The following is a 13,568-nucleotide window of genomic DNA, read 5'->3' on the forward strand; positions in this document are numbered from 1 at the left end:
TACCTGAACACCAGGCCCAGGGGTTGGCTAACCCTCCAGCGGCCTTATGTTATGTTGTTTACGCCATCAGAGATTCTATCATGCAAACCTCTCGTCTGTCGCTGGGGTTAGTGCATATACGTAGAATCCTATGGTTGAAAGGTTGGGCAGCCGAAGCACCATGTAAGAAGCTCCTGGCTGGGTTTCCATTTCGTGGTGAAAGGTTGTTTGCAGAAGACTTTGATAACTATATCAAGAGAATCTCTTGTGGGAAAAGCACTCTCTTACCTGTTAAGAAGAAGAGTAAGCGTCCCTCTTTCAAACGGACTCTTTTCCCAGCGCCGGGGGCTTCAGCCTCCAGGCAGTCTCGACAGCCTCCTCCATCTGGGTCCAGAGACAAGAGTCAACCCCAGGGACAAAAGAAGTCCTGGGGGAAGAAGCCTACTAGGCGAAACACTAAGACCTCTGCATGAGGGGGCGCCCCTGCTCGCTTGAGTGGGGGGAAGATTGCAACAGTTCTCAGGGCTCTGGCAGGAGGATTTCCAGGACAGATGGGTAATCTCCACGGTAACCTTAGGGTACAAGCTGGAGTTTCAGGAATTTCCTTCTTCTCGTTTCCTCAGGTCAAGTGTCCCCAGAGATCCAGAGAAAAAGCAGTCGATCCTTCTAGCGTTAGAGCGACTTTTGTCGCAGGAGGTCACTATGGTAGTTCCCGTGAAGGATCAAGGATTGGGTTTCTATTCCAACCTTTTTACAGTCCAAAAACCAAATAGGGGTGTCAGACCCATTTTGGATTTAAGGGATCTGAACCGATTCCTATAGATTCAATCCTTCCGCATGGAATCAATTCAGACAGTAGTCTCCACCCTGCAGGGAGGAGAATTTCTGGCATCGATAGACATCAGAGATGCATATCTGCATGTGCCCATTTTTCCTGCTCATCAGAAGTTTCTGCGCTTCGAGATAGGAGGACGCCATTTCCAGTTTGTGGCTCTGCCTTTTGGGATAGCCACTGCACCTCGAGTGTTCACAAAGGTCTTGGCTCCTCCTCTGGCCAGATTAAGGGCTCAGGGTATAGCTGTCATAGCATACCTAGACGACCTGCTCCTGATAGACCGGTCGGTAGCCTCCTTGAACGGGAACTTGAGGACCACAGTCAAGTATCTGGAACACCTAGGTTGGATCCTCAACCTAGAAAAATCTTCACTAAAACCAGTAAGAAGACTGGAATATTTGGGTCTGATCATAGATACAATCCAGGAGAAGGTATTTCTACCTCAGGCAAAGATCGCTGCCTTAAGGGAGCTGATCCTGGCAGTCAGGACCAAGAAGGGTCCCTCTGTCCGCCTTTGTATGAGGCTGTTGGGAAAGATGGTGTCTTTGTTCGAAGCGGTTCCTATGCTCAGTTCCATTCAAGACTACTGCAGCACAGTATTCTGTCGGCCTGGAACAAGAACGTTCAGGCATTAGACCTTCCGATGCACCTGTCTCAGGCGGTGCGTCAGAGCCTCAATTGGTGGCTCATACCCAAAAATCTGCAGAAGGGAAAATCCTTTCTGCCGGTTACCTGGACGGCGGTAACAACAGATGCCAGTCTGTCGGGTTGGGGAGCAGTTCTGGAACAGTCTATGGGTATGGTCCAAGACCGAGAGGACCTTACCCATCAACATTCTGGAAATCCGTGCGGTATATCTAGCCCTAAAGACCTGGACTATCAGGCTACAGGGTTGCCCGGTCAGGATCCAGTCCGATAATGCCACAGCAGTGGCTTATGTCAATCATCAGGGAGGCACCAGGAGCCGAGCTGCTCAAAAGGAAGTGAACCAGATCTTAGTCTGGGCAGAGAAGCATGTGCCATGCATATCAGCAGTTTTTATTCCGGGGATAGAGAACTGGCAGACGGACTATTTAAGTCGCCAGCAGTTACTTCCAGGGGATTGGTCTCTGCATCCCGTTGTCTTTTGGCCCATATGCCAAAAATGGGGGGTTCCAGAAGTAGATCTCTTTGCATCCCGATTCAACAAAAAGATAAACAGATTTGTGGCAAGGACAAAAGATCCTCTTGCACACGGGACGGATTCGTTGGTGATTCCGTGGCATCGGTTCTCACTGATTTATGCATTCCCGCCTATTCTGCTACTGCCACGACTCCTTCGCAGGATCAGGCAGGAAAGGAAGTCAGTACTTCTGGTGGCCCCCGCTTGGCCCAGAAGGACGTGGTATGCGGAAATAGTAAGGATGACTGTGGGTTCCCCGTGGACACTACCGGTACGCCCAGACCTGTTTTCTCAGGGTCCAGTGTTCCATCCTGCTTTACAAACGCTAAATTTGACGGTTTGGCTATTGAGACCCACGTTCTGAAGAGTCATGGGCTTTCAGGTCCTGTGATATCTTGATCAATGCAAGGAAACCAGCTTCCAGAATGATTTATCATAGAGTCTGGAAAGCTTATATATCCTGGTGTGAATTCAGGGGTTGGCATCCCAGAAAATATGTGATTGGTAGAATTCTTGATTTTCTACAATTGGGATTAGAGATGAAGCTAGCCTTGAGTACCATCAAGGGCCAGGTCTCGACCTTATCCGTATTATTTCAACGGCCACTTGCTTCGCATTCTTTGGTCCGAAACTTTATGCAGGGGGTGACGTGTCTTAATCCTCCAGTTAAGGCGCCCCTAAACCCCTGTGATTTGAACTTGGTTCTGTCTGTGTTACAGAAACAGCCTTTTGAACCAATACGTCAGATTCCTTTGGTCTTGCAGACAAGGAAGTTAATTTTTCTGGTAGCCATCTCTTCTGCTAGAAGAGTATCAGAATTAGCAGCTCTTTCCTGTAAAGAGCCTTATTTGATTGTACACAAGGATAGAGTGGTACTGCGCCCTCATCCTAGTTTTTTTACCGAAGGTGGTTTCAGATTTTCATCTAAACCAAGACATTGTTCTACCTTCCTTTTTTCCAGATCCATGTTCTCCGGAAGAAAGATCACTACATTCTTTGGATGTAGTAAGAGCAGTTAAGGCCTATCTGGAAGCGACTGCTCAGATTCGCTAAACGGATGTTTTGTTTGTGCTGCCAGACGGTCCCAGTAGAGGACAAGCAGCATCAAAAGCTACCATTTCTAGATGGATTCGACAATTAATCATTCAAGCTTACAGTTTGAAACAGAAGATTCCTCCGTTTCAGATCAGGGCACATTCCACAAGGGCTATTGGTGCCTCTTGGGCAGTGCATCACCGGGCCTCTATGGCTCAGATCTGCAAGGCCGCAACCAGGTCTTCAGTCCATACATTCACCAGATTCTATCAGGTGGATGTGAGAAGGCATGAGGATATCGCGTTTGGGCGTAGTGTGCTGCAGGCAGCGGTACAGGATCCTCAGGTCTGATTGCACCCTACTTGGTTGTGGTGTCCCCCCCTCAGATACCATTGCTCTGGGACATCCCATCAGTAATTACTGTGGCTCTGTGTCCCGTGATGTTCGAGAAAGAAAATAGGATTTTTTTTTAAAACCGCTTACCTGTAAAATCTTTTTCTTTCGATGGACATCATGGGACACAGAGGTCCCGCCCCTCTTCTAATACACTATATTGCTTGGCTACAAAACTGAGGTATCCCTGCAAGGGGAGGGATTATATAGGGGGTTGAACTTCCTGATTAGGGTGTGCCAGTGTCCAATCACCAGTGATACCTATATAACCCATCAGTAATTACTGTGGCTCTGTGTCCCGTGATGTCCATCGAAAGAAAAGGATTTTACAGGTAAGCTGTTTTTAAAAAAAATCCTATTTTTCCAAAAAAAGAGCGCTTGTAAGACCGATGCGCAAATATGGTGTGACAAAGTATTGCAACGACCACCATTTTATTCTGTAGGGTGTTAGAAAAAAAAATGTATAATGTTTGGGGGTTCTAAGTAATTTTCTAGCAAAAAAAAACCTGTTTTTAACCACTTGACCACTGGGCACTTAAACCCCCTTAATAACCAGACCAATTTTCAGCTCACATTTTGAATGACAATTACTCAGTCATGCAACACTGTATCTATATGAAATTTTTGTCCTTTTTTTCACACAAATAGAGCTTTCTTTTGGTGGTATTTAATCACCGCTGGGTTCTTTGTTTTTTGTGCTATAAAAGAAAAAATACCGAAAAATCTGTAAAAAAAAATACATTTTTCTTCGTTTCTGTTATAAAATTTTGAAAATTAGTAATTTTTCTTCATATATTTTGGCCAAAATTTATACCGCTACATATCTTTGGTAAAAATAACCCAAATTAGTGTATATTATTTGGTCTTTGTGAAAGTTATAGCGTCCACAAGCTATGGTGCCAATATCTGAAAATTGATCACACCTGAAGTACTGATGGCCTATCTCATTTCTTGAGACCCTAACATGCCAGAAAAGTACAAATACCCCCCAAATGACCCCTTTTTGGAAAGAAGACATTCCAAGGTATTTACAAAGATGCATGGTGAGTTTTTTGAAGTTGTCATTTTTCCCCACAATTCATTGCAATATCAAGTTTTTTTTTTTTCTTCACAAAATTGTCATATTAGGTTATTTCTCACACACAGCATATTCATACCACAAATTACACCCCAAAACACATTCTGCTATTACTCCCGAGTATGGTGATACCACATGTGTGAGACTTTTACACAGCGTGGCCACATACAGAGGCCCAACATGCAGGGGAGCACCTTCAGGCGTTCTGGAGCACCCAGGCCAATTCTGACATTTCTCTCCTACATGTAAAAATCATCATTTATTTGCTAGAAAATTACATAGAACCCCAAAACATTATATATGTTTTTTTAGCAAAGACCCTAGAGAATACAATAGCGGTCATTGCAACTTTTTATCTTGCACAATATTTGCGCAGCAATTTTTCGAACGCGTTTTTTTTGGAAAAAAAAATGTTTTTTGCTTAAAAGAAACCCAAAACAGTAAGGTTAGCCCAATGTTTTTGCATAATATGAAAGATGAAGTTACACAGAGTAAATAGATACCAAACATGTCACCTTTCAAAATTGCACACGCTTGTGGAATGGCGCCAAACTTCGCTACTTAAAAATCCCCATAGGCGACACTTTAAAATTTTTTACTGGTTACAAATTTTGAGTTACAGAGGAGGTCTAGAGCCAAAATTATTGCTCTCGCTCTACCGATCGCAGTGATACCTCACATGTGTGGTTTGAACACCGTTTTCATATGTGGGTGGGACTTACGTATGCGTTCGCTTCTGCATGCGAGCACAGGGACAGGGGCGCTTTAAAAATTTTTTTTTTTTTTTTTTTTAATTTTTTTTATTGTTCATTTTAATTTATTTATTTTAGTTTGACACTTTTATTCCTATTACAAGGAATGTAAACATCCCTTGTAATAGGAATATGGCATGACAGGCCCTCTTTACAGTGAGAATGGGGTCAATAAGACCCCACATCTCACCTCTAGGCTGTGCCTGAAATAATAAAAAAAAAAAAGATCCTGGCTTCGATCGTAGTGGTGAGTCGGTAGAAGCACCGGAGGGCAGTGGGAGGGGGGGGGGGGGGGACGTCCCCTCTCGCCTCCCGTAAGAACGATCAAGCAGTGTAACAGCTGCTATGATCATTCTTATGGTGTAGGGAATTGCCGGCTGAAAAAGCTGATATCTGAATGATGCCTGTAGCTGCACCCATCATTCAGATATCCCCGAACAAAGTCAAGGACTTGGCTGAGCATGGCTCAGCATGGCTGGGTATTGCAGAGTATCGCCGAGTATGACTGGGTATGGCTGGGTATCACCGAGTATTGCAGAGTATAGCTGGGTATGGCAAAGTATTGCGGGTTATGGCAGAGTATTGCAGATTTTTGCGGGGTATTGCAGAGCATGGCTGGGTATCACTGAGTATTGCGGGGTATGGCTGGGTATTGCGGGGTATGGCTGGGTATTGCGGGGGTATGGCGGAGTATTGCGGGGGTATGGCGGAGTATTGCGGGGGTATGGCGGAGTATTGCGGGGGTATGGCGGAGTATTGCGGGGGTATGGCGGAGTATTGCGGGGGTATGGCGGAGTATTGCGGGGGTATGGCGGAGTATTGCGGGGGTATGGCGGAGTATTGCGGGGGTATGGCGGAGTATTGCGGGGGTATGGCGGAGTATTGCGGGGGTATGGCGGAGTATTGCGGGGGTATGGCGGGGTATTGCGGGGGTATGGCGGGGTATTGCGGGGGTATGGCGGGGTATTGCGGGGGTATTGCGGGGGTATGGCGGGGTATTGCGGGGGTATGGCGGGGTATTGCGGGGGTATGGCGGGGTATGGCGGGGGTATGGCGGGGTATTGCGGGGGTATGGCGGGGTATGGCGGGGGTATGGCGGGGGTATGGCAGAGTATGGCGGGGTATTTCAGAGTATGGCGGGGTATTTCAGGGAATGGCAGAGTATGGCGGGGTATTGCGGGGTATTTCAGGGTATGGCAGAGTATGGCGGGGTATGGCAGAGTATGGCGGGGTATGGCAGAGTATTGCGGGGCATGGCGGAGTATGGCGGGGTATTTCAGGGTATGGCGGGGTATTTCAGGGTATGGCGGGGTATTTCAGGGTATGGCGGGGTATTTCAGGGTATGGCGGGGTATTTCAGGGTATGGCGGGGTATTTCAGGGTATGGCGGGGTATTTCAGGGTATGGCGGGGTATTTCAGGGTATGGCAGAGTATGGCGGGGTATTTCGGGGTATTTCAGAGTATGGCGGGGTATTTCAGGGATTGGCAGAGTATGGCGGGGTATTGCGGGGTATTTCAGGGTATGGCAGAGTATGGCGGGGTATGGCAGAGTATGGCGGGGTATTTCAGGGTATGGCGGGGTATTTCGGGGTATGGCAGAGTATTGCGGGGCATGGCGGAGTATGGCGGGGCATGGCGGGGTATTTCAGGGTATGGCGGGGTATTTCAGGGTATGGCGGGGTATTTCAGGGTATGGCGGGGTATTTCAGGGTATGGCGGGGTATTTCAGGGTATGGCGGGGTATTTCAGGGTATGGCGGGGTATTTCGGGGTATGGCAGAGTATGGCGGGGTATTTCGGGGTATGGCGGGGTATTTCGGGGTATGGCAGAGTATGGCGGGGTATTTCGGAGTATGGCAGAGTATGGCGGGGTATTGCGGGGTATGGCAGAGTATGGCGGGGTATTGCGGGGTATGGCAGAGTATTGCGGGGTATTGCGGGGCATTGCAGGGTATGGCAGAGTATTGTGGGGCATTGCAGAGCAGTGAGGGATGGCTGAGCATGGATGGCTGGATGTCTCTGTGCAGCGCTGTGGGCACTACACATCCAGCCCCCAACGCTGCAGCCATCCATCCATCCCCCTCTCCGCTCACAGTGTACTGATCGGTACACAGGAGGGGAGGAGAGGAACCGGCGGCGTCATCAGATGACGCCGGTTTGTTTACATGTTCACATGGTAAACGGCCGCGATCAGCGGCCATTTCCCGGGATCCGTGATGCGCTGGGTCCTCTGGACCCGGCGGTCACGGATGCTCTCGAGTGCGCGCCGAATTCTGGGAGGACGTCCCTGGACGCCCTCCCAGAGTTAAACAACCGCCCTGTAGCCGTCATTTGGCTATGGGCCGGTTAAGTGGTTAACTTGTAAACAACAAATCTTAGAGGCTTGGTCCTTAAGTGGTTAAGCAGACACTGATGCAAGTCACAAGACTGCTATTTACTGTTGATGATAAAAGGTCTTATTTCACCATGTGCAGTTTACACCTTTCAATGCTGCTGGCTCCGACTCGCTGTACGGCTTCCTTGAACTTCTGTTGCAGGAAACGGTTGTGCAGTCCCCAGTTAGTGCCTTGCCATCCTAGACTACAGGGCTGTTTCTTTTGATGCAAACAGTGTGAGCGGAGACACATCCCAAGACCCTGCAAGAGAAAGGAGTCTCCCTGAAACCAGAAACCTGGGGCAGCTGTTATGGCCCGAGCTTAACAGGGACATCGGCAAAGGGGAAAAAGTAAGTGTCCTTTGTCTGTTCCTGTAAGTCATCAGTCAATTAGATGCTGCTTGAGGATACATCATGATGAGTTCCAGGCTCACAGTATTCCTGGACTGAGTGACACACACATTACCCAACGGTAGATTAATCCAGGGGATGGACCACTCCTTGCTAAGAAAGAAGAGAGAGGACTGGCACGTAGACTAAAGGGAATATGTAAATACGTGTCCACAGCTTGCCCATACACTGGTTCAATGTGTTTCAACCACCACTGGCACTGGCCTAATAAAGGAAAAACAGGATCAATTGGAAAAGATTCTATATCCTTTCCCCAAATAAGCCTTGCTCAGCAGTATTAGGTGACCTCATAATTGATTCTTTACTTTTAAACATGTATATCATTTTTATACATTTCTAGATTCTAAATATTGAATTGCTGCTGTTATTGAATGTCAGTCATTGTATTGGCTTGTATAGTGGTCAGGCAGAAAATGTAGGTTCAGATCTGCTGGTAGCATACCTAAAGGTCCAGGTGGTCTCTTTTGAAAGGCAGGTTGAGAGCTGGCAGGTCCTCCTCTTCAAAAGAGATATGTGGAAAGCTGGACTGGAGCCATGAAAAGTAAAATGTGCAGGTGTTTGTCTGAAAATGTCATCCACCTCCTATTTCCTTGCCTTTTACTTGATTCAAGAAGCCCGTCTTCGATAACCAGCTCTTGCTAAACTGAGTGTCTGCAGACTGGTACATCGTGCACTGGTCTAGGAGTGTAAATTTTGTCCAATCAATAAGGCTAGATTCATTGTGTGTAAATGTAATGTTGCAGTGAATCCAAGATTTGGGACACGGGGTTATTTACGAAAGGCAAATCCACTTTGCACTACAGTTGCAAACTACAAGTGCAAAGTGCACTTGGAAGTGCAGTCGCTGTAAATCTACGGGGTAGATCTAAAATGAGGGGAAGCTCTGCTGATTTTATCATCCAATCATGTGCAAGCTAAAATTATGTTTTTTTTTTTTCTCCTTGCATGTCCCCCTCGGATCTACAGCGACTGCACTTCCAGGTGCACTTTCAGTGCAATTTCAAGTGTACTTTGCACTTGTAGTGCAAAGTGGATTTGCCTTTCATAAATAACCCCCATTGTATTACTCACTGGGGTGTCTGCACACAGTGGTTACTCCACTGCTGCTCTGCACGAGCTGGCATTCATGGGAATTGTGAGCAAGTGATTTTAAAGGCAAAGCCTTCAATTAAATTCATGTGTATTAAATATATTTCACAATATGATTTAGCTATAGAAATATAATTTTTATTGAGATGCTACAGATGAAATTTGAATATAGGTCTGGTAATTTTTAGTAAAATATATATAATCTTAATTGTCCAGCTATTGACTGTGTTCTATGTTTTTTATCTTTTTCAGAATGTGCATTTTAAAACCACAGAGATACACTGTCTGAAGATGACTGCACCACTGTGGGTTGATCTGAAAGTCTTTGGTTTTTTATAATGGCGAGGCAGGTATAAATATTTGATAATTAAATGGAGATCATTTTCCCATGTCATTAATAATTGACTGACTTTAGATGGATTGAGAGGATATTATAAAGATAGTGTGGCAGAGCTTGCCTTTCTTTTCTGCCAGTAAATCAATTAAGCAAGCTTCCCTAAGTTAGAGAACATGTCTGCTACTAGCTAAACTGTATTTAGTGTACTATGTATTTTTATAGTATTTGACTAAGGCTAGGTTCACACTGATGCGGTGCAAGTTGAATCCGTTTTGTAGTGCATTTGATGCGGTTCAGGCGATTCCAATGAATTTTTCATACAGCTATGATTTGTTCTCTCACACTCTCTCTCTCCAGAACATCCTGGAATCGTGTTATCTTAGGACAGATAAGCATTTTGCATAGGGTTACCATTCAAGCCTAGGGAGGTAAAAATCACAACCCTCTACACTCCCACAGGACCATTTTCAAAATCGCATCAGAATCACACTGCTAATATGTGAACAACCTCCATAGAAATTCAGGTTATTTCAATCGTCATGCGATTCCATGCATTCTGCAACGCATCAGTGTGAGCCAGGGCTAAGCTGAAGTGAAAAAATGCATGTGTGTGTTATCAATAATAAGGTATTTTTTCCTCACTCGTTAAATTGTGTGCATCTGATATTAAGGTAGAACTAAAGGCAAAAAATGTATCTAGATTGTACAGTACAGGACTCGTATGCATGCTACCTTAAGGTGACTGGACACTGAAAAAAATGCTTGCTAGGACCACCCGTAGTGCATACTCGTATAGCGATTGCACGAGTATCTATTGCATGAGACTTGAGTTTTTGCTAGTGTCCTTAGATGATGGACCTGTTCTCCTCTAGACAAGTATTTTTGTTTTTAACCATTCATTCAATTTTTGTCTTCTGACACTTCTAAGATCTGACTGCTTATTGCCCAGTGCTATCTATAGCAGTTTCTGAATGGTCCCACTCTGTGTAACCTCAGGGACTTTACTCGGATCCCATTGTGTGGGGGACAGCCTCTAATGTTTGCTGCAGGTATTGGATCCTGCATTAGACCCTTACCTTGGCAAGAAGTGCAATATGCATAGTTAGCCATAGGGTGGACTACCGTGGTCCGTTTCAATGGATCTCAGACCCTGAAGAACCCTTTGGGGGTATGTCCAACATTAGGGATAAGATTAGACAGGGTTACCTTTTACGTAGCTTTGTATCGGTGCTATACTAAGCATTTGCAAAAGTACTTGTACTCGTGCAAATGCTCCGATACAAGAACCGATACCTTCAGACTTTGTTCACATTTGTGTGGGCAGGTTTGCAGTGACAGAGACAGCAACAGAAACATGGAAATGTCTGGGTTATAGTAGTTTCTATATCCAGACATACAAAACCCAATTCAGTCCATACCCCATCCAGTGATTACCCCACTGGGTTCCCCTCACATACAATTCTTGTGTCTTTAAGTGGCCAGAGCTGGCAGCTGCTGCACTGACACAGCCATCGTCCCAGTTGACAGCCGTGCTGGTGAGTGACCCTGAATGCAGACAGTGTGCGTTCAGGCACATTCATCTACATGGCTGTCAAATTGGGAAGAGCAATTGTCACTGTCTTTCTGAGACCAGGGGAGTTTTTGGTATCAGTAGGCAAAATGCTCATGTACACTTCCCAACTTTCCTTTACATTTGCTTGCTGCTTTATGCTGTGGGAGACCAGCACTGTAGCACTACCATTTGGGCTCTCCTCTGCTCTGTTTCCAAAAGTGGCTCTTCTATGGATCAAGGGCATTCAGGTCACATATTAACTTGACAACCTCTTGCTGGTGATCGTTTCAGTTCTTTCAAACATTTGGATGGATAATAAAATTTTTAAATCTATCCTCCAGCCCTCACGCTCTCTGGATTACCTCTAGTCTGTGACGCTGGCTAAGCCAGATTTTTCCTCCTCCAAGAAAAAGTTGCTTACATAAAGTTCCACGTGTGGAACCTCAAGTCAGGATGAAAACCCCCCTAAGTTCCTGTCAGCATGAGTTCTGATCCTAATAGTAGCCTACTTCGAGGCAGTCCCCTTTGCCCAATTGCTAGTCCAGACCTCTTCAGTCTAACATACTCCCAACGTGGAACAAGCAAATCCCATACCTGGATCGCCCAGTGCTTCTATGCAGCCAGACAAAGGTCTCCCTGGCATGGTGGCTCTTCAGTTCTGCTCCAGAACGTTGAAAACTGTTCCTTCACATGCCTTGAAAGGTGGGGATAATGAATTCCAGTATTGCAGAGTAGGTAGCGTTTACAATCCCCTGCCCCCCATCAGCATTCAGCAGCTGAGAGCCATCAGATTATTTTTTCAACACTACTTTCCCTTGACTCATTCAAGGTGCAGTCAGACAATACCACAGCACTGACCTAAACCATCAGGAGGGTGCCAAAAGTCAAGCTGTCCTAAGAGAAACAAGTCTGCTACTCTCCTGGGTGTAAACTTACATTAAACTCAGCTGTCCACATCCCTGTATTGAACAATTGTCAGATGGACTTCCTAAGCCACCAACGCATAGACCCAGGAGAGTGGTTACTGTATCCTGAGATCTTTCAAACTCTTGGTCAGAGGTGGGGAAAAAGCAGATGTTAATATCCTGGCCTCTGGGTTCAAAAACAAGCTAAACAAATTGATCCCTATTTCATCCTGCTTCTCAGTCGCTGGCTTTAGCAGCATGGCTGTTTAAACTTGATTCCTGAAGAATAGAGGTTGTTCCCATCTTACTTAAAGCAAGAAAATACAAATCCACCAAGATTTACTATGACACAGTGAAGGCTTACTTTGCATGGTGCGAAGACAAAAGGCTGAACCTTAGGCTATACTCTGTCACTGGTATTTTGCCCCTTCTTCAATCTTGTCTGAGTACCCTTAAGGGACAGGTTCCTGCTTTTATCTATTCTCTTCCAGAAACTACTAGCCTTCCAATCACTAAGCAAGACTTTTCTTCAGGGAGTTGCCCACATAAATACCCCAATTCAACCTTCTGTGTCACCTTGGTATTTTAACCTAATGCTTTTTGTTCTTCAGAGGCTTTCCTTTGAACCAATTAGAGATATTCCTTTGAATTGCCTCACTTGTAATTTTGCTGTCATGGTGGCCTTTACATCCGTTAAGAGCGTTTCTCAGCAAAACCTTACTTCTACCTAAGGTGGGCTCTTCTTTCCACCTCAATGAAGACATTTTTCTCCCTTCCCTCTGCTGTGCCCCAAACATAAGGAAATTGTCCTGTGCTTCTTGGATGTGATCAGAGTCTAACCTAGCAGCAGTGCCTCTGTTTGCAAGACCTAGTGTTCTGCCTGTAGGACATTGTAGAGGACATACTGCTTCCTGCTCCACCATTGCCATGTTGATCAGACAACTTATTTACAGGGCATGTGCCATTAAAGCAGATCTTCTCGGCATCTGAGCACCTGCTGGGCATCTGAGCACCATAAACCAAAATACAATTCATTTTTAATATTCAAAACAAACGTCCCCATCCATTCATGTCTCTATGCTTTATTTTGTTCATAAATTGCTTTGAAAAACACCCCCTAGCATTTCTGGCCATGGCCATCTTGAGTAAGGGCAAATGGATTTTGTAGAATTTACTTCCTAAAATCCATCTGCCCTTAGCTCAAGCATGCAGGCAGGAGAGTGCTTGGCTTAGAAAACCTCCTCTCCTCTCCTCTCCTCTCTTCCTGAAGACTCCTTCCTGATGTATGACATCATTTGCCCAGCAGGAAGTAACTAAATAAATGTAATAAAGTTTAAAAGTAAATATGATATACTTTCCTATCTATTTACTAATGCTAGCAGCACGATTAAAAATAATGCTGATTGGGAGAGAAGTTCAACTTTAAGAAGAGGGTTCCTTCTATCCCCATCAGAGCTCAATCCACCAGGGCTGTTGGGGTCTCTTGGGTTTTTCAGCATCAAGCATCATCTGTATGCCAGATTTGCAGGGCCACCGCCTGGTCCTCTGTTCATAGGTACTCCAAGTTCTACAAGATAGATGTGCAGGTCTTAGCCGATGTGAGCTACGTCTGCGAGGTGCTTCAAGCTGTTATTTGAGTGTTTTCGGCTTCTTTAAAGTTTGTGGT

General features: G+C 45.5%; 1 protein-coding gene across 4 annotated transcripts in view; it reads left to right on the forward strand.

Annotated features, from left to right (window-relative positions):
* The window catches only part of TPST2 (tyrosylprotein sulfotransferase 2), a 103,992-nt gene that overhangs the window by 45,979 nt on the left and 44,445 nt on the right, over positions 1 to 13,568 (forward strand). For 2 of the 4 annotated variants that reach the window (XM_073629361.1, XM_073629363.1), the window contains one exon: positions 9,361 to 9,458. The gene's annotated coding sequence lies outside the window, so the exon portion shown is untranslated. The remainder of the gene's footprint in view (positions 1 to 9,360; positions 9,459 to 13,568) is intronic. The other 2 variants (XM_073629362.1, XM_073629364.1) reach the window with 1 other exon arrangement.

Source organism: Aquarana catesbeiana, linkage group LG01 (genome assembly GCF_042186555.1).
Source record: "Aquarana catesbeiana isolate 2022-GZ linkage group LG01, ASM4218655v1, whole genome shotgun sequence".
In the NCBI taxonomy this organism is placed as follows: domain Eukaryota; kingdom Metazoa; phylum Chordata; class Amphibia; order Anura; family Ranidae; genus Aquarana; species Aquarana catesbeiana.